This window comes from Schistocerca nitens, chromosome 2, assembly GCF_023898315.1.
Source record: "Schistocerca nitens isolate TAMUIC-IGC-003100 chromosome 2, iqSchNite1.1, whole genome shotgun sequence".
NCBI lineage: Eukaryota > Metazoa > Arthropoda > Insecta > Orthoptera > Acrididae > Schistocerca > Schistocerca nitens.
The window spans coordinates 730,182,075-730,204,239 of NC_064615.1; the positions used below are offsets into that span (position 1 = coordinate 730,182,075).

General features: G+C 47.5%; 1 protein-coding gene and 1 pseudogene across 2 annotated transcripts in view; one reads left to right on the forward strand and one right to left on the reverse strand.

The window, feature by feature from the left end:
* The window catches only part of LOC126234588 (uncharacterized), a 185,165-nt gene that overhangs the window by 101,659 nt on the left and 61,341 nt on the right, over positions 1–22,165 (reverse strand). The gene's annotated exons all lie outside the window — the stretch shown is intronic.
* On the forward strand, positions 5,198–5,315 carry LOC126238310 (5S ribosomal RNA; annotated as a pseudogene).

Below are 22,165 nucleotides of genomic sequence, written 5' to 3' on the forward strand. Positions count from 1 at the left end.
GCTCTATGTAAAGGATATTGCAAGGTTTGACGTTAACAATAAGAAGATTTTAAACTTGTTATATCAATAAGGGAACAATTCCAAAAAAAAAGCTTTAAGTAGGTAGCTTGTACTAAGCAAAATAGTTGTCTCTCGCCAGTTACATAACTTATATTTGATACAAGATAAATGTGAATAAGCCAGCACGCAAACCTTCACATTAAAGGCCGTTCCCCAAAAAAAATTTCCTTGGCTCGGTGAGGCAGTGACACGTGTAAGGGGGCCCAAATCAGAATAGGCCGAATAGTTACTGGTGGTCTACAGGGCCATAGAAGATCAGCCCCAAAACTTCCATTACAAGCCGCCACCTCCCCGAGTTACTCAAAACCAGAAGATGTAGCAAGGGCGGTGCCTGCACAGACTCCGAACCACAGAGACACACGACACCGACCATAAATCACCCAATCGAGGTGTGAATAAAAACGGCCCGACCAAGAAGCAATTACAACATTCCCGCTGACAGGCCAACGAAAAAGCACGCGGCGAGCAGCTGACGACCCCCAACAGCAGGGCCCCGCTCGCGCCACCGCCTCTCTCTGTCACCGCCCAGTACGTACTCCTCGATTGTCACGCCAGAGGGCGGTAGCGATCCAAACAGGGCGCCAAACCGAAAGCGCCACCGCAAACACTAGACGCGAAGCGAAAGCACTCCGCCTGGCACGCTTTTCGAAGAGCCGGACACAACTACGGCTCGGTGACTTTCGCCTCCGTTCCATGTCGGTTACCATCTTTTTACGACCACTGTTATTACGTCGTGTTACACGCCTGTGAGCGATACACCAATCATCGTAGACACATTGGACAGTCTGCATTGACACACAAACAAACAGTGCAGTTTCATCCATCCACGATGTAGTCTTTGGCACGTGCAAATGCGATAGTCCCTGTCTGACATTCTGTCACACCTCCACGTCCGCCCGCGTTGCTGCGCTGATTACGTACAGCCGACCAGCACATTCAGACCACGCCGCTGCCGTGACCTGCGCCAGCGGTGGAGGGTCACACCAGTGCCTCGTACCTAGTCAACGTCATATACAGCGTTCAAAAGCGACAAATGTCTGGTGAGTCTATCTCTCAAAACTTCATCTGTAATTATGTCAAAATCACCTTGCCCGAAAATGCTCTGGCTTCCCTTCTTCATGACACACGTATCTCCAGTCCTCTCCCCCTTTTATACTGATACGCTCCATGACGAGACATCAAAAAATGTACACTACTGGCCATTAAAATTACTACACCAAGAAGAATTGCAGATGATAAACGGGTATTCATTGGACAAATATATTATACTAGAACTGACATGTGATTACATTTTCACGCAATTTGGGTGCATAGATCCTGAGAAATCAGTATCCAGAACAACCACCTCTGGCCGTAATAACAGCCTCGATACGCCTGGGCATTGAGTCAAACAGAGCTTGGATGGCGTGTACAGGTACAGCTGCCCATGCAGTTTCAACAGGATACCACAGTTCATCAAGAGTAGTGACTGGCGTATTGTGACGAGCCAGTTGCCCGGCCACCATAGACCAGACGTTATCAATTGGTGAGAGATGTGGAGAATGTGCTGGCCAGGGCAGCAGTCGAGCATTTTCTGTATCCAGAAAGGCCCGTACAAGACCTGCAACATGCGGTCGTGCATTATCCTGCTGAAATGTAGGGATTCGCAGGATCGAATGAAGGGTAGAGCCACGGGTCGTAACACATCTGAAATGTAGCGTCCACTGATCAAAGTGCCGTCAATGCAAACAAGAGGTGACCGAGACGTGTAACCAATGGCACCCCATACCATCACGCCGGGTGATACGCCAGTATGGCGATGACGAATACACGCTTCCAATGTGCGTTCACTGCGATGTCGCCAAACACGCATCCGACCATCATGATGCTGTAAGCAGAACCTGGATTCATCCGAAAAAATGACGTTTTGCCATTCTTGCACCCAGGTTCGTCGTTGAGTACAGCATCACAGGCGCTCCTGTCTGTAATGCAGCGTCAAGGGTAACCGCAACCACGGTCTCAGAAATGATAGTCGATGCTGCTGCAAACGTCGTCGAACTGTTCGTGCAGATGGTTGTTGTCTTGCCAACGTCCCCATCTGTTGACTCAGGGATCGAGACGTGGCTGCACGATCCGTTACAACCATGTGGATAGGATGCCTGTCATCTCGACTGCTAGTGATACGAGGCAGTGGGCATCCAGCACGGCGCTCCGTATTACCTTCCTGAACCCACCGATTCCATATTCTGCTAACAGTCATTGGATCTCGACCAACGCGAGCAGCAATGTCGCGATACGATAAACCGCAATCGCGATAGGCTACAATCCGACCTTTATCAAAGTCGGAAACGTGATGGTACGCATTTCTCCTCCTTACACGAGGCATTACAACAACGCTTCACCAGGCAACGCCGGTCAACTGCTGTTTGTGTATGAGAAATCGGTTGGAAACTTTCCTCATGTTAGCTCGTTGTAGGTGTCGCCACCGGCGCCAACCTTGTGTGAATGCTCTGAAAAGCTGATCATTTGCATATCACAGCATCTTCTTCCTGTCGGTTAAATTTCGCGTCTGTAGCGCGTCATCTTCGCAGTGGAGCAATTTTAATGGCCAGTAGTGTATAAAACCTTGTGATTACTGTATTTGCTACATTGTGCGACGCTCACTAATGACGCAAAGTGTAATGAAGAACTAATGAGCTGCGAGTGAGCCGGTGTGACAGACAGTGCGGACCCCGCGCTCCCGGCCTTGGCCTCTACACGAGCGCCGTATCGAGACTGTCCGCCCGTCGCGGCCGTCTGGCTCATTGTTTGCAGAACAGCTGCCAACGTGAGGCTCGGCCACGCATTAACTGCTACTTGCCGCTAACTGGTTTAGCCTTACGGCTCCAGTCAGTAGCATTCCAGAGGGACAAAGAGCTGCGGCCGCCCTCGGCAAGGATCCGCAACTCGTTGACAGTGACGTCCTGTGCTCACCTAAGAATACGACAGCTGATCAAAAGTATTCGTACGACACTGTGTGAGGTGTATATGACCACTAGATGTCACCAGAGTGGACCAACCAATACATACTCGAAAACAAAAAATCGGCGCACCACGAAGGAATTATCCGAATGGGACGCAAATCGGCAGACGTGACGTCCATGTACAGACAAACAAATTATCACAATTTCAGAAAAATTCGATGATTTATTCAAGAGAAAGAGCTTCGCAAATCGAGTACATCAATAATGCGTTGGTCCACATCTGGTACTTATTCAAGTAGTTATTCAGTTTGGCACTGATTGAGAGAGTTGTTGGATGTCCTCCTGAGGTTCGCAGAAGAGTTTCTGTGAAGTTTGGAAGGTAGGAGTCCAGGTACTGGCAGAACTGAAGCTGTGAGGACGGGTCGTGAGTCGTGCTTGGGTAGCTCAGTTGGTAGAGCACTTGCCTGCGAAAGGCAAGGGTCCCAAGTTCGAGACTCGGTCCGGCACGCAGTTTCAGTCCGCCAGGAAGTTTCAAATCGACTTACCGTAAAGATGGTACATTAAGCTGCAGACAGACACAATTAAACGTTTACAAATAAGCTTTCGGCCGCAACCTTCGTCAGAGAAAGAAAGAGAAACACGCACTATTCATTCACATAAGCAAGCACGCGTCATGTACACATGACCGCCAACTCCGGCAGCTTGGACCTGAATGCCACAATACCAGTCAGCCACAGCTGGAATAAGTCAACTCATCCACGTACCTGGGTGTAACGATTTCTAGAGGTATGAAATGGAAAGATCACATAGGCTAAGTCGTAGGTAAAGCAGATGGCACATTTTGATTCATGGGTAGGATAATGGTGGCGATAAAAATTGATCTGGGAATGACTTAAAAATTTTCCGACCAAAGTATTCTTTTTTCTAGTAAATGGGACTCTCTGAATATAATGGATTATTTATATTAATTTATTTTTATTTTAAAGTATAGGATATTCCTTGTAAGAAACTATGTCATTCCAGTGACAAAAATATTATTATCGTTTATCTAAATGAGAGTGGGTCACCGGCAAATATTTTATAAAAGTGAACTGATTACGCCTGCATGAAAGTCTTCCCTCATTCACATCGTCACATTCACAGCGGACCATATTGTTACTAAAATACTGCTAAGGATTCCAGTGTTACCCACCACCATATATTATCGCGAAATATGGGAGAGAATGTCACAGAAATGATACAGGATTTGGGCTGGACATCATTAAAAGAAAGGCGTTTTTCGTTGCGACGGAATCTTCTCACGAAATTCCAATCACCAACTTTCTCCTTCGAATGCGAAAATATTTTGTTAACACCGATCTACATAGGGAGAAACGATCACCACGATAACATAAGGGAAATCAGAGCTCGTACGGAAAGATATATGTCTTCGTTCTTTCCGCGCACTATACGAGATTGGAATAATAGAGAATTGTGAAGGTGGCTCGATGAACCCTCTGCCAGGCACTTAAATGCGATTTGCAGAGTATCCAGGAAGATGTAGATGTAGCTCTTCCTTGAACGTCCAACATCTCTTCGACCAACACAGGAAAGCCTTTTTCATGGCTTTTGGCTTCTCATTCGTAAGATGTGCTCATACTTCTTTGGCCTTCCTATCTTTTCATTTATGTTATATACTTCACTTGCTGTCTGATGACGTTTCTTATTCTGTTTCTAGGGGTATATCCAGCTGTTATTCTCACAGATTTCAGTTCCGCTGGTTCAATAGCTCTCTGATTTTCTTTCTTCAGATACCAATTCTCACAAACACAGAACAGTATAGGGACTACCAGCACTTTATGAGATTCCACTTGTATGTCTTTCTTCACTCGTGATAGAAAAAAGAGGCACCTACTGTCCGATGCCGTATCGCAAGTCACAGGTCTCTCGTAACCTGCCGTATATGTACCAATTGGTGACAAAATACACCACTGCGAAGTTATTCGCTGTCACCTATGCGTAGGTAGTGGATGAGTGAGAGTAACACTGCCAGTTACTATGCATTGTGATTCATAGTGCTCGTATAATGGACATGGGAAATCAGTGTTTCTTGAGAGCAGTATTGTAAATTAAGGAGTTAGTAAAGAAAGTTTTAAAGTATGTCTAAAAAGAAATTACAATATCACTAAAATAATGTAGAGCCTACACACAGAAAGGGCAACGGCCTTGCCGCAGTGGATACACCGGTTCCCGTCAGATCACCGAAGTTAAGCGCTGTCGGGCGTGGCCGGCACTTGGATGGGTGACCATCCGGGCCGCCATGTGCTGTTGCCATTTGTCGGGGTGCACTCAGCCTCGTGATTCCAACTGAGGAGCTACTCGACCGAATAGTAGCGGCTCCGGTCAAAGAAAACCATCGTAACGCCCGGGATAGCGGTGTACTGACCACACGCCCCTCCTATCCGCATCCTCAACTGAGGATGACACGGCGGTCGGATGGTCCCGATGGGCCACTTGTGGCCCGATGACGGAGTGCTACACACAGAAAAATAGCACAAATTAGCAACTAAGTCATAGAACCAGTTGATGAGTTCTGGTACTTGGGACCAGAATGGACAAAAAAGGTGAGAAACCTAAGTGTGAAACTGGCTAGGAATGAAGGAAGATAAACGTTTAACGTCCCATCGACGATCGGGTCATTAGAGACGGAGCACCGGCTTGGATCAGAGAAGGTTGCAGAAGAAAATGAGCCTTGTCCTCACAAAGGAACCATTCCAGTGCTTGCCTTAATCGACATAGGAAAATCACAGGAATTCTAAACCTGGATGGGCATTCGAGCAGCCGTCGTCCTGAATAGGAGTCCAATGTCTTGCCATTGGGCCAGCCCGCTCAGTGACCGGCATGGAATGCTTCTGGGAAAATGAACAGTCTTTCCAATCGAAGAATCCAATGTATATGAAATGGAAAGATAACTATCAGTGCATATCATCATTTTCGACTTACGACAGTGAAATACGCACTTGTGATTAAAAATCCATTAAAAAACCGAAGGGTTATCCAGCGAATAATCGAAAGGCGCAAGCGGGAGTTGCTGCGTATTCTGTCACTGTCTTAGATACTAGTGAGGCCAGACACACAGCAACGGCGTGTTATTTAGAACCCACAAACCTCTGCGAGGCGTGAGTCGATTCTACTGCTTCCACTTGAAGCTGCGACGACGCCACCTACCGCGAGACACAGAGTTCAGTTATGGGGTAACTTGTACCGTTAGTACTCACGACGTTATTTCCCAGGGTCGTTTGCGAATGAAGCTGCTAAATGACGATTGTCCCTGGTTCGCGTCCATGTCTGGAAAACCATTTTGATCTGCCAGTAAGTTTCAACGATTGTTTGAGTTTATAAGTGCTCCAACTGTTTCACTTCCAACCTCGAACACTTACTCTGTGCTTTTACATTTAAGCGGTAGTGAGTGGAGAGTAGAAGTCGTCTTTCTTTGGGCACACACTGGCAACTTTGAGGCGAATCTTAGCAACACTATTGTAGTGATCTTGGTGGTTTCAGCTGTAGCAGGACGCCTCTCAATCCATTCTACACTGCTGGCCACCGTAAATGCAACACCCTGAAGGAAGCATCCGAATCAAGTGAAATTTACACCATGAGTTTGCAGCGATGAGATATGCAACTGATTAGAATTTCAGCGCAGACGCACATCACGCGCGCCTGTGGCGCCACTTCATAGCGCCATTTAAGGCTTGGCGATTTCGACGAGTGTACGTTCGGCACGTGTGTTAACTTGTGGTTGTTTCACAAGACGATCAGTTATGCCTCGTAGACAACAGCGAACGTCTTTTGATCAAGTATCCGAGTTCGACAGAGGAAGGATAGTGGCTTACCGAGATTGTGGATTATCATACAGAGAAATCGCTAGTCGTGTTGGACAAAAGCAAACAACTGTAATGCGGATATGTGACCGTTGGATGCAGGAGGGTACGACGGACCGACGTGGTCGATCGCATTCACCTCGGTGCACCACTGCACGTGCTGATAGGCAAATTGTGCGCATGGCAGTGACGGATCGCTCAGTGACATCCCGAACCATAGCACAGCACATTGCGTCTGTAACGCATCATCTAGTGTCTGCGCGTACCATTCGACGCCGTTTACAGCAGAGTGGTCTGTCCGCAAGACGTCCATTGCTTCGTCTACCATTGACGCAGAACCACAGACGTCTCCGTCGCCAATGGTGTGATGACAGACGGATGTGGACGGCAGAATGGAATGACGTTGTCTTTACTGATGAGGCACGCTTCTGTCTGCAGCACCACGATGGTCGTATTCGAGTCTAGAGACACCGTGGAGAGAGGATGCTAGACAGCTGCATTATGCACCGCCACACTGGTCTTGCACCGGGTATTATGGTATGGGGCGGTATTGGGTATTACTCTCGCACGCCTCTAGTACGCATTGCCGGTACTTTAAATAGCCGGCGCTACATATCCGAGGTGCTGGAGCCAGTTGTACTTCCTTACCTTCAGGGCTCGGCCACAGCCATATTTCAACAGGATAATGCGCGACCACACGTGGCACGCATTGTCCAAAGGTTCTTCGTCAATAACCAGATTGAATTGCTTCCCTGGGCGGCTCGCTCTCCGGATCTTTCGCCGATAGAAAACATGTGGTCCATGGTTGCTCAACGAGTGACCCAGATTACTTCCCCAGCTGCCACACCAGATGATCTTTGGCAACGTGTGGAAGCTGCTTGGGCTGCTGTACCCCAGGAACACATCCAACGTCTCTTTGACTCAATGCCGAGATTGTTAAGGCTTTCGTGGCCACTTGTTGACAAACTGCCTATTGGCTTCTGTCTCGGGTTCTTCGGCCGACGTTCATGTAATGATTTTTCTGACGTTTCGCCAGCACGAGTGGCTGGCATTGTCAAAGCTTCACCCTCCATTGCCGGTGGTGAACTGGAGGCGAGCTCGCGGCCGCAGGCTATATGTACCTGGCGCGCCAACGTCCGAGGGCTTCTCCGCGGTCATTTCCGGTGCGGTTCTCCTCTTGCTACCTGCGACGGTCGTTCGCTGCAGTACGGGAAGCCAGGATCCGTTTACCTTAAGGCTTTCCTCTTTCTTGTTGAAACTGTTCGCGTGTTTTTGGATTTCTACAGCTTCTCTGAACAAGCGCGTGTGATAGTGCTTCTCTACAGCCAGAACTTCCGTGTCGGCGAATTTTATAACGTGGTCGGTCTCATTCAGTGCGTGCTCTGCCACGGCCGATTTCTCCACCTGCCCCAACCTGCAATGTCGCTTATGCTCTTTGATCCTGGTGTTAATGGATCGTCCAGTCATTCCGACATAAACTTTTCCGCAAGTGCAAGGTATGCGGTATATTCCCGACATTGCAAGTGGGTCTCTTTTCTCCTTCGCCGATCTAAGACACTCTTTGATCTTCCTTGTCGGTTTGAAAATCGTCTTTACGCCATGTTTGCGCAATATACGGCCGATTCTGTCCGTCACTCTGGGAATGTATGGCAAAAAGGCCGTACCCGACATTTCTTTTTCTGGTTCCTTACTTCGCCGAGTGTTTGGCTCTGTTACACTTCTAATGTAATTTGTGGAGTACCCATTGCTCCTCAGAACAGTTTCCAGGTGTTGCATTTCTCGTTTGAGGTGTTGAGGCTCACATATTCGTCCTGCTCTCGTTACGAGCGTACTAATCATGCCTCTTTTCTGGCTCGGGTGGTGGTTTGACAGTTTGTGCAGGTATCGGTCCGTGTGTGTCGGTTTTCGATACACGCTGTGTCCCAGGTTTTCGCCGTCCCTTGTGACCAGGACATCTAGAAATGGCAGTTTCTTGTCCTTTTCTACTTCCATGGTAAATGTTATGTTGGCATGGAGGCTATTCAAGTGTCTCAGGAATTCACCGAGCTGTTCTTCACCATGGCTCCACACCACGAAAGTATCATCGACGTACCTGTACCACACCTTAGGTTTGCAAGTCGCCGAGTCCAGTGCCTGTGCTTCGAATTGTTCCATGAAGAAGTTGGCCACCACTGGACTGAGAGGACTACCCATGGCGACGCCTTCCAGCTGTTCGTAGAAATCGCCATTCCACGTGAAATAGCTCGTGGTGAGACATGCATGGAAGAGCTTTTTGATGTCTTGCGGGAACATGGAACCGATGTGCTCCAGAACGTCGCTGAGTGGCACTTTCGTAAATAACGAAACAACATCAAAACTGACCAGGATGTCGTTTGGCGCAAGTTTCAGTTTCCTCAGCTTCTCAATGAAATGTCCTGAGTCCTTAATGTATGTGTCGGTCTTTCCCACGTGTGGCTGGAGCAGAGAGGCCAAGTGTTTCGCCAGTTTATACGTTGGTGAGCCAGGAGCGCTAACGATCGGTCTCAGTGGAACGTTGTTCTTATGGATCTTGGGTAATCCATACAGCCGAGGTGGTAGGGCTTCTGTGTTGCGCAGGTTTCTCTGTATGTCCGCCGGCAGAGAAGACGCCTTGATTAATCGATTCGTATTCCGAGTGATACGCTGCGTCGGATCTGCACTTAGTTTTCGGTACGTCGTCGGATCTAATAGGTCTCGGATCTTTTGCTCGTAATCTTCGGTCTTCATTACGACGGTCGCATTCCCCTTATCCGCAGGCAGTACCAATATACTCTTGTCGGCGTTGAGATTCTTAATGGCTTGTACCTCTTCTTTCTTCAGGTTGCAAGCTGGTGGTTTTGCTCGGCGCAGTATCCTGGCTGTTTCAGTGCGTATTTCCTCTGCCCTTTCACAAGGAAGGGTCCGAATGGCTGCTTCGGTGTTGGCAATGATGTCCTCCATAGGTATAGTTCTCGGGATGATAGCGAAATTCCCTCCTTTTTGAAGGACTGACACTTCCTCTTCGGTCAATTGTCGTTCAGTGAGGTTGACCACTGTGTGTGACATGTCGGGAATCGCCTTGTCGGTCTGCTTCCGGCATCTTTCAAACTTTTCCTTTTGCCGCTCGGTGCAGCGCTCGAGTTCGTTCTGCATGCTCCTGTGAGTGATGCTGTCGATCTTGTCCCAGTCGTCTCTATGCATTCTGCTACTTAGTTGATAGAAAATGTCCAGAAGTTCCTGATCCGTTCTTGCCAAGTCTCTCCGTGTTGTATGTATTCGCTCACGAAGAAAAGCTCGTTCCATTCTGTCGTAGATACGATGTGCTTGGGCGGTGGTGAATAGGCGCTTGCATCTCAAGAACTTCGGTGTAGCACATTCATCTCGGCACCGTGACAGAAAGGCGAGAGAGGACATCAGTCGCGCTTTTTTCTTCCGTCGTTGGTCAAGGCGTCGGTACAATCTGCAAATCTCCTCCCCGTAGAGGCGTAATACAAAATTGTTAAGGCTTTCGTGGCCACTTGTTGACAAACTGCCTATTGGCTTCTGTCTCGGGTTCTTCGGCCGACGTTCATGTAATGATTTTTCTGACGTTTCGCCAGCACGAGTGGCTGGCATTGTCAAAGCTTCACCCTCCATTGCCGGTGGTGAACTGGAGGCGAGCTCGCGGCCGCAGGCTATATGTACCTGGCGCGCCAACGTCCGAGGGCTTCTCCGCGGTCATTTCCGGTGCGGTTCTCCTCTTGCTACCTGCGACGGTCGTTCGCTGCAGTACGGGAAGCCAGGATCCGTTTACCTTAAGGCTTTCCTCTTTCTTGTTGAAACTGTTCGCGTGTTTTTGGATTTCTACAGCTTCTCTGAACAAGCGCGTGTGATAGTGCTTCTCTACAGCCAGAACTTCCGTGTCGGCGAATTTTATAACGTGGTCGGTCTCATTCAGTGCGTGCTCTGCCACGGCCGATTTCTCCACCTGCCCCAACCTGCAATGTCGCTTATGCTCTTTGATCCTGGTGTTAATGGATCGTCCAGTCATTCCGACATAAACTTTTCCGCAAGTGCAAGGTATGCGGTATATTCCCGACATTGCAAGTGGGTCTCTTTTCTCCTTCGCCGATCTAAGACACTCTTTGATCTTCCTTGTCGGTTTGAAAATCGTCTTTACGCCATGTTTGCGCAATATACGGCCGATTCTGTCCGTCACTCTGGGAATGTATGGCAAAAAGGCCGTACCCGACATTTCTTTTTCTGGTTCCTTACTTCGCCGAGTGTTTGGCTCTGTTACACTTCTAATGTAATTTGTGGAGTACCCATTGCTCCTCAGAACAGTTTCCAGGTGTTGCATTTCTCGTTTGAGGTGTTGAGGCTCACATATTCGTCCTGCTCTCGTTACGAGCGTACTAATCATGCCTCTTTTCTGGCTCGGGTGGTGGTTTGACAGGTTGTGCAGGTATCGGTCCATGTGTGTCGGTTTTCGATACACGCTGTGTCCCAGGTTTTCGCCGTCCCTTGTGACCAGGACATCTAGAAATGGCAGTTTCTTGTCCTTTTCTACTTCCATGGTAAATGTTATGTTGGCATGGAGGCTATTCAAGTGTCTCAGGAATTCACCGAGCTGTTCTTCACCATGGCTCCACACCACGAAAGTATCATCGACGTACCTGTACCACACCTTAGGTTTGCAAGTCGCCGAGTCCAGTGCCTGTGCTTCGAATTGTTCCATGAAGAAGTTGGCCACCACTGGACTGAGAGGACTACCCATGGCGACGCCTTCCAGCTGTTCGTAGAAATCGCCATTCCACGTGAAATAGCTCGTGGTGAGACATGCATGGAAGAGCTTTTTGATGTCTTGCGGGAACATGGAACCGATGTGCTCCAGAGCGTCGCTGAGTGGCACTTTCGTAAATAACGAAACAACATCAAAACTGACCAGGATGTCGTTTGGCGCAAGTTTCAGTTTCCTCAGCTTCTCAATGAAATGTCCTGAGTCCTTAATGTATGTGTCGGTCTTTCCCACGTGTGGCTGGAGCAGAGAGGCCAAGTGTTTCGCCAGTTTATACGTTGGTGAGCCAGGAGCGCTAACGATCGGTCTCAGTGGAACGTTGTTCTTATGGATCTTGGGTAATCCATACAGCCGAGGTGGTAGGGCTTCTGTGTTGCGCAGGTTTCTCTGTATGTCCGCCGGCAGAGAAGACGCCTTGATTAATCGATTCGTATTCCGAGTGATACGCTGCGTCGGATCTGCACTTAGTTTTCGGTACGTCGTCGGATCTAATAGGTCTCGGATCTTTTGCTCGTAATCTTCGGTCTTCATTACGACGGTCGCATTCCCCTTATCCGCAGGCAGTACCAATATACTCTTGTCGGCGTTGAGATTCTTAATGGCTTGTACCTCTTCTTTCTTCAGGTTGCAAGCTGGTGGTTTTGCTCGGCGCAGTATCCTGGCTGTTTCAGTGCGTATTTCCTCTGCCCTTTCACAAGGAAGGGTCCGAATGGCTGCTTCGGTGTTGGCAATGATGTCCTCCATAGGTATAGTTCTCGGGATGATAGCGAAATTCCCTCCTTTTTGAAGGACTGACACTTCCTCTTCGGTCAATTGTCGTTCAGTGAGGTTGACCACTGTGTGTGACATGTCGGGAATCGCCTTGTCGGTCTGCTTCCGGCATCTTTCAAACTTTTCCTTTTGCCGCTCGGTGCAGCGCTCGAGTTCGTTCTGCATGCTCCTGTGAGTGATGCTGTCGATCTTGTCCCAGTCGTCTCTATGCATTCTGCTACTTAGTTGATAGAAAATGTCCAGAAGTTCCTGATCCGTTCTTGCCAAGTCTCTCCGTGTTGTATGTATTCGCTCACGAAGAAAAGCTCGTTCCATTCTGTCGTAGATACGATGTGCTTGGGCGGTGGTGAATAGGCGCTTGCATCTCAAGAACTTCGGTGTAGCACATTCATCTCGGCACCGTGACAGAAAGGCGAGAGAGGACATCAGTCGCGCTTTTTTCTTCCGTCGTTGGTCAAGGCGTCAGTACAATCTGCAAATCTCCTCCCCGTAGAGGCGTAATACAAAATTGTTAAGGCTTTCGTGGCCACTTGTTGCCATACATTCCCAGAGTGACGGACAGAATCGGCCGTATATTGCGCAAACATGGCGTAAAGACGATTTTCAAACCGACAAGGAAGATCAAAGAGTGTCTTAGATCGGCGAAGGAGAAAAGAGACCCACTTGCAATGTCGGGAATATACCGCATACCTTGCACTTGCGGAAAAGTTTATGTCGGAATGACTGGACGATCCATTAACACCAGGATCAAAGAGCATAAGCGACATTGCAGGTTGGGGCAGGTGGAGAAATCGGCCGTGGCAGAGCACGCACTGAATGAGACCGACCACGTTATAAAATTCGCCGACACGGAAGTTCTGGCTGTAGAGAAGCACTATCACACGCGCTTGTTCAGAGAAGCTGTAGAAATCCAAAAACACGCGAACAGTTTCAACAAGAAAGAGGAAAGCCTTAAGGTAAACGGATCCTGGCTTCCCGTACTGCAGCGAACGACCGTCGCAGGTAGCAAGAGGAGAACCGCACCGGAAATGACCGCGGAGAAGCCCTCGGACGTTGGCGCGCCAGGTACATATAGCCTGCGGCCGCGAGCTCGCCTCCAGTTCACCACCGGCAATGGAGGGTGAAGCTTTGACAATGCCAGCCACTCGTGCTGGCGAAACGTCAGAAAAATCATTACATGAACGTCGGCCGAAGAACCCGAGACAGTAGCCAATAGGCAGTTTGTCAACAAGTGGCCACGAAAGCCTTAACAATTTTGTATTACGCCTCTACGGGGAGGAGATTTGCAGATTGTACCGACGCCTTGACCAACGACGGAAGAAAAAAGCGCGACTGATGTCCTCTCTCGCCTTTCTGTCACGGTGCCGAGATGAATGTGCTACACCGAAGTTCTTGAGATGCAAGCGCCTATTCACCACCGCCCAAGCACATCGTATCTACGACAGAATGGAACGAGCTTTTCTTCGTGAGCGAATACATACAACACGGAGAGACTTGGCAAGAACGGATCAGGAACTTCTGGACATTTTCTATCAACTAAGTAGCAGAATGCATAGAGACGACTGGGACAAGATCGACAGCATCACTCACAGGAGCATGCAGAACGAACTCGAGCGCTGCACCGAGCGGCAAAAGGAAAAGTTTGAAAGATGCCGGAAGCAGACCGACAAGGCGATTCCCGACATGTCACACACAGTGGTCAACCTCACTGAACGACAATTGACCGAAGAGGAAGTGTCAGTCCTTCAAAAAGGAGGGAATTTCGCTATCATCCCGAGAACTATACCTATGGAGGACATCATTGCCAACACCGAAGCAGCCATTCGGACCCTTCCTTGTGAAAGGGCAGAGGAAATACGCACTGAAACAGCCAGGATACTGCGCCGAGCAAAACCACCAGCTTGCAACCTGAAGAAAGAAGAGGTACAAGCCATTAAGAATCTCAACGCCGACAAGAGTATATTGGTACTGCCTGCGGATAAGGGGAATGCGACCGTCGTAATGAAGACCGAAGATTACGAGCAAAAGATCCGAGACCTATTAGATCCGACGACGTACCGAAAACTAAGTGCAGATCCGACGCAGCGTATCACTCGGAATACGAATCGATTAATCAAGGCGTCTTCTCTGCCGGCGGACATACAGAGAAACCTGCGCAACACAGAAGCCCTACCACCTCGGCTGTATGGATTACCCAAGATCCATAAGAACAACGTTCCACTGAGACCGATCGTTAGCGCTCCTGGCTCACCAACGTATAAACTGGCGAAACACTTGGCCTCTCTGCTCCAGCCACACGTGGGAAAGACCGACACATACATTAAGGACTCAGGACATTTCATTGAGAAGCTGAGGAAACTGAAACTTGCGCCAAACGACATCCTGGTCAGTTTTGATGTTGTTTCGTTATTTACGAAAGTGCCACTCAGCGACGTTCTGGAGCACATCGGTTCCATGTTCCCGCAAGACATCAAAAAGCTCTTCCATGCATGTCTCACCACGAGCTATTTCACGTGGAATGGCGATTTCTACGAACAGCTGGAAGGCGTCGCCATGGGTAGTCCTCTCAGTCCAGTGGTGGCCAACTTCTTCATGGAACAATTCGAAGCACAGGCACTGGACTCGGCGACTTGCAAACCTAAGGTGTGGTACAGGTACGTCGATGATACTTTCGTGGTGTGGAGCCATGGTGAAGAACAGCTCGGTGAATTCCTGAGACACTTGAATAGCCTCCATGCCAACATAACATTTACCATGGAAGTAGAAAAGGACAAGAAACTGCCATTTCTAGATGTCCTGGTCACAAGGGACGGCGAAAACCTGGGACACAGCGTGTATCGAAAACCGACACACACGGACCGATACCTGCACAAACTGTCAAACCACCACCCGAGCCAGAAAAGAGGCATGATTAGTACGCTCGTAACGAGAGCAGGACGAATATGTGAGCCTCAACACCTCAAACGAGAAATGCAACACCTGGAAACTGTTCTGAGGAGCAATGGGTACTCCACAAATTACATTAGAAGTGTAACAGAGCCAAACACTCGGCGAAGTAAGGAACCAGAAAAAGAAATGTCGGGTACGGCCTTTTTGCCATACATTCCCAGAGTGACGGACAGAATCGGCCGTATATTGCGCAAACATGGCGTAAAGACGATTTTCAAACCGACAAGGAAGATCAAAGAGTGTCTTAGATCGGCGAAGGAGAAAAGAGACCCACTTGCAATGTCGGGAATATACCGCATACCTTGCACTTGCGGAAAAGTTTATGTCGGAATGACTGGACGATCCATTAACACCAGGATCAAAGAGCATAAGCGACATTGCAGGTTGGGGCAGGTGGAGAAATCGGCCGTGGCAGAGCACGCACTGAATGAGACCGACCACGTTATAAAATTCGCCGACACGGAAGTTCTGGCTGTAGAGAAGCACTATCACACGCGCTTGTTCAGAGAAGCTGTAGAAATCCAAAAACACGCGAACAGTTTCAACAAGAAAGAGGAAAGCCTTAAGGTAAACGGATCCTGGCTTCCCGTACTGCAGCGAACGACCGTCGCAGGTAGCAAGAGGAGAACCGCACCGGAAATGACCGCGGAGAAGCCCTCGGACGTTGGCGCGCCAGGTACATATAGCCTGCGGCCGCGAGCTCGCCTCCAGTTCACCACCGGCAATGGAGGGTGAAGCTTTGACAATGCCAGCCACTCGTGCTGGCGAAACGTCAGAAAAATCATTACATGAACGTCGGCCGAAGAACCCGAGACAGAAGCCAATAGGCAGTTTGTCAATGCCGAGAGTTATGGCAGCGGTGATCTCCAACAATGGAGGCTACTCTGGCTACTGATTCAGGCAGGAACCACATGTCACAGACGTCTGTAAACGTAATCATTTGATACTTGGTCAACATGTTATCTACAAAATAAATTTTGTTGTGCTACCTCTTGTCTTTTTTGGTGTTGCATTTACGGTGGCCAGCAGTGTATTTATTTTTTCTGTGTGACTAATCTTGTTTAATAAACTCTAGAATAACATTAAAAGATAGACGTGGTGTCATTTCAGCCAGAGATTGCGAGAATTATTCACATAAACCGATTTCTTCCACGTCCTCTCCGACCAATGCAAACATCTTACTCGTAATTACAGCCAACGAAAGTACAGTATGGTCATGTTTACGTGCAAAGTGCTTCGTCGTGGATCTTAAATGCTTCACTTACTTTTTCTTCAATTTAGTATGTCTCTGTGCATTAAACAGCGATTATTAATTGTGTCAGTATCGCATGATAAGCCTGTGGGACTATACATCCGGTGACGCGACGAGGAAAACGTATAAGAAGAGCAGAGACGAACTGAGAGTCATTCTAAAGACGATACCGGCCGAAAATGGGGAAGTATACTGACATAAGCGACTCAAACGACGAATAAGAGACAAGGTGTTGGACATCCACGCCGCATCACAGAACTTGGACGTCAGAGGTCTGTCCGCTCCGAAATGTTTCCGTCAACCACCCATAAGAAAACAGCATTATTGTTGGGCCTTGCCTACTCTTCTCGTATAGGGTGTATAAGGGATGCTGCTTTCTCGGAATGCTATACAACAATTCAAGCAAATAACGTTAGGAGTTTTATTTCTAACAACTTGGAAATTTACAAGTAGTAGTCGCAACCGATGGGCGACATGCAAACAGTTATGTTCGTCGCCATAGACAAAATCCAGACAAGCTCTACTGTATGTATTACTTGTGTGTTAATTACCACTGTCAACACATTTTAACGATTTTACGTTGTCATCTTAATTGATGTAAGATAGTGTCCGCAGCTCGTGGTCTCGCGGTAGCGTTCTCGCTTCCCGAGCACGGGGTCCCGGGTTCGATTCCCGGCGGGGTCTCGGATTTTCTCTGCCTCGTGATGACTGGGTGTTGTGTGATGTCCTTAGGTTAGTTAGGTTTAAGTAGTTCTAAGTTCTAGGGAACTGATGACCATAGCTGTTAAGTCCCATAGTGCTCAGAGCCATTTGAACCATTTTTTTTTTTCTGTAAGATAGTGTGATTGCGCAGGTGACTAAGAGAGTGGTTAGGATTGAGTAGGAGTAATTCTGTCGGATTTATAGTCCTTGTTCCACGACCTTCTTAGCCATTTTAATAACATTCGTTCACACTAATTTTAGTATGGGCTCGTTTGATAGCGTCCCATATGTGTGCCATCTGTTTCAGATCAGGCGAACTTGGTGGTCCAGACATCAAAGTTAGTTCACAGTGACGCTCCTAAAACCAATTTAACACGATTCTGACATTGTAACAGTGGGAGTTATACTGCTGGAAGATGTCATCACAAACGGTCATCAACTGTGAAGGGATGCAGGTTGCCATCAGTAATGTTCATGTAGTCTACAACTGTCATGACGCTGTCAATTACTGCCACAGCTCCCATAAAACCCTAAATGAGTGACCTCACAGCTTAATACTGCCTTCACCGGACTGTGTCCCCGGGCGTGGAGCACATTTCGAACTGCCTTTCGCTTGGATGACGGTTTATCCGAACACAAACAGCGATCTGCAACACAAGAAGCACTCATTCGATCAGCCATCACGTTTCCAATGATCCACGCTCAATTTCAGATGATTCCACGCCCACTTAAACAGTCATTTGTTCAACGTAGAATACATAGGAGCCCCACGTGCAACGCCGGCCAGAGTGGCCGAGCGGTTCTAGGCGCTACAGTCTGGAACCGCGCGACAGCTACGGTCGCAGGTTCGAATCCTGCCTCGGGCATGGATGTGTGTGATGTCCTTAGGTTAGTTAGGTTTAAGTAGTTCTAAGTTCTAGGGGACTTATGACCACAACAGTTGAGTCCCATAGCGCTCAGAGCCATTTGAACCATTTTTGAACCCACGTGCAACAATGTGCACTGAACACTGTGCTCCGGAACACTTGCGCCTGCACCGGCACCGTGCTCTGCCGTCATTTCTCCCACAGAACGCCGCCTATCCCATTTTATAGAGCGGGCAAGCCCCAGACCGCCATGTTCTGTGATGCGGCTCAGACGTCCAGTACCTCGTTCCTACTCGTCGTTTTATCATCCTTCAAGCACTTTCCATAGATCCTAACGACAGTAGCATGCTAACAGCCTACCAGCTTTGCCGTTCCCAAGATGCTCGTTCCCAGTTAATGAGCCATAACATCTGCCGTCAAAGTCGCTTATGTCAGTGTATTTCCCCATTTGCGGCCTGTATCATCTTTAGAATGATTCCTAGCTCCTAACTGCTCTTCTTATATGCTTTCCTCACCGCGTCGCGTGCGCACTACGCTGCCATGCAGGATTCAGTGTTACGGTGGGTAGTGGTCATAATCTTTGCGTCATCTGCGTATTATCCCAGACGCCTATCATATGATACTAGCACAGTTAATAGTCGCTTTTTAACACCCACACACATACAAAAGTAAACTGAAGAAAAAGTAAATGAAACATTTAAGGAGCTCAGCGTACGCACTCGCACGTAAACGTGTCAATGCCATAGTTTCGTTCGCTGTTATTATGTGTAAGATGTCGCTTTACGCTGAGCGGAGACGACATGGAAGATATCGATTTATTTGAACAATTCTCACAATCCCTGACTCAAATGATACCACATTTATCTTTTAATGTGTTTCATTATTTACTATACAACAATAGTCTCACAGAAGAAATAAATACAACGGATTGAGAGGCACCTTGGTAGAGCTGTAACCATCAAGTACGATATCATTCCTAAGATTCTCGTCAAAGTTGCCAGTAAATTACCAAAGAAAGATGACTTCTACTATCCAGTCACTGTTGTTTCTACGTAAAAGCACAGAGTTAGCGTTCGAGGTTGAAAGTGAAACAGCTGGAGCGCCTATAAACTCATACAATTGTTGAAAACTTCCTGAAAAATCAAAACTGTGCTCCCGACCGGGACTCGAAGACCATCGTCATTTACCGGCTTCATTCAAAGACGACAAGAGGAAATAATGTTGTGAGTATTAATGGTACAACATACCCAATAAGTGAAGTCTGTAGTCTCGTGGTACGTGCCGTCACTGCAGCTTAAAGTGTGGGTGGTGGCTTCGACTACCGAATCTTAAAGTGGAGGTTGTGGCTACGATTGCCGCATCTTAAAGTGGAGGAGGTGGCTTCTACAGCCGCCTTGCAGAGGTGTGAGGATTTTAAATAATGCGCCGTTACCGTGTGTCTGGCATCGCTAGTTGCTGAAACAATGACAGAAACCGTACGCAGTAACTCCCGCTTGAGTTTCTCTATTGCTCGCCGGGCAACCCTCCGTCTTTTTTTAGATTTTTTAAATTTATTTTTTTAATGGATTTTGATTTCCCTAAAAGCTTTCCAAGCTAGTCCGCGAGCGAGCAGCGACAATAGTAAGACATTGGTCTCCTATCAAGGCTGATGACTGTTTGTGTTCCCATCCAGGTTTAGAATTTCCGTCATTTTCCTATATCGATTAAGGTAAATACCGGCATGGTTTCTTTGTAAGGACAGGGCCCATTTGCTTCTCCAACCTTCTGTAAACCAAGCCGTTGCTCAAGTCGTCGATCTGACGTTAAACGCATATCTTCCTTCACTCCTAGCAAGTTTCAAGCTTCGGTTTCTTTCCTTTACTATCTTGGTTCAAATGGCTCTGAGCACTATGGGACTTAACTTCTAAGGTCATCAGTCCCCTATAACTTAGAACTACTTAAACCTAACTAACCTAAGGACATCACACACATCGATGCCCGAGGCAGGATTCGAACCTGCGACCGTAGCGGTCGCGCGGTTCCAGATTGTAGCGCCTGGAACCGCTCGTCCACCCCGGCCGGCCTTTACTATCTATTCAGTCCTTCGTTTCAATTGTCAAAAAATATCAGTACTAGTCAAATTGTTTTATGGTTTAGCAGCTAATTTGTGTTATTTGTGTTGTGTGTTGATTCTACATTCGTATTGTAATTTCTTTTTAGACATACTTTAAGAGTTTCTCTACTAACTCCTTAATTTACGATGCTGCTCTCAAGAAACACCGATTTCCCAGGAACGTTGTATGAGCACTATTGATACGAATTCATTGCAACTGGCTGTGTTACTCTGTCATCCACTGGCTACGCACAGAACTTCGCAGCGGGGTGTTTTGTCACCAGACGGTATACACAGCAGCTTACACGAGAACTGTGACCTCCCATTCATCAGCGGACAGCGCATGTCTCTTTTCTCTTTTTTTCTGTCGCGAATGAAGGAAGACTTACAGATGAAATTTCATTAAGTGTTGGTGGTGTCTACGGTGATCTTTGGTTGTGAAAATTGGTCTCTGAAGAAAAAAGAACAGAGAGCTACTGAACCAGAGGAAATGAAATACGGATAAAAATAGTTGGATATACCTAAGAAAAAAAGTAATAAACGTCAATATCGGACAGCAAGTAAATACATTTAATATAAATGAAAAGATACAAGACCAAAAAAACTACCAGTATGTGCATCTCTTACGAATAAGAGGCAAAAGGCCGCAAAAAAGGCGCTGCTCTTTTGGTCAGACAGATATTGGACGCTCAAGGAAGAGCGGGAGAGCAACCATGGAATTCGTATTTGAGGTTTAGGGACAGTGTGATCCAGTATATATACGACGATGTGAGCAAGGGACAACTTTCATGCAGGCTTAGTCAGTTCACTTTTATGAAATATTTACGGGTTTCTCTGCTCTAATTTAGATAAAACGATAGTAATATTTTAGGCACTGGAATGACTCAATTGCTTACAAGCAAAATCCTGTATTTCTTAAAATAAATTAAAGTGAATTAATATAAGTGGTCTATTATATTCAGATTGTCACATTTACTAGGAAAAAAACTTCTTTTTTGGGAAATTTCTAAATCATTTGCAGATAGTCGGTTAATTTCTTTAATTTTTATAGCGACCATTAACTGTAAAGTAGCTTGCAAAAGACATACGGATTGCGAGAAACGCCCTAAAGGCAGAATTACGACAATACAGAGTAAACGAACAATTTAGGTTTCCAGTGTAGAGAAAGGAATAATTGAACTAGTGAAAAGTGTCATTTGGTTAAACTGTCCCTTCGTCGAATGGAACAGTGGCCCTGGTGTTGCCAGACCTTGTGCTGGCCGTCTGAATCACATTCGCCCGCAGGGTGGACAAGACATGAAGTCTACATACATTTAGCGAGGCAATACAGCCAACACTAGGCGCGTGGGATGTCAAGCAGAGCCACTACGCCAGGAGTCTTAACGAGTTCCTCATTCGCATAAAGGAGTTTCTGCGTGGCTCAAGTGCTGAGTTCAACATGCGTAGATAACGTCACCGTCAGCAAGCTCAGTTGTAATGAAAGACTGGCCAACTGTTGTCCAACACGATACCCGTCTATCAGATACAACAGATAATCAACCATGCCACCTAGGGCCACGCCCTCGCTATGCACTATCTAACTAAAAGTATGCTGACACCTGTTAGTCGACATTAACGTGGGGTGCATCCACCGTTCTGCTTTACGACGGCTTCAACTCTGCTATCTACTGGGGACAGTCAACGAACTGCCTGAATGTCCAAGGGAGGATGGCAGTCCATTCTTCCTCAATAGCCGACACCACCGGACGGTAGAGATGTAAGCCGGGGTCTAGAGCAAAGTCGACGTTTTGACTCATCCCAAACATGCTCCACTGGATTCGGGTTGAGACTCTAGACAAGGCAGTCTGTTTGAGGAAAATTACTGTGCTGCCTAATAGATACCGATTTATGGCAAGGT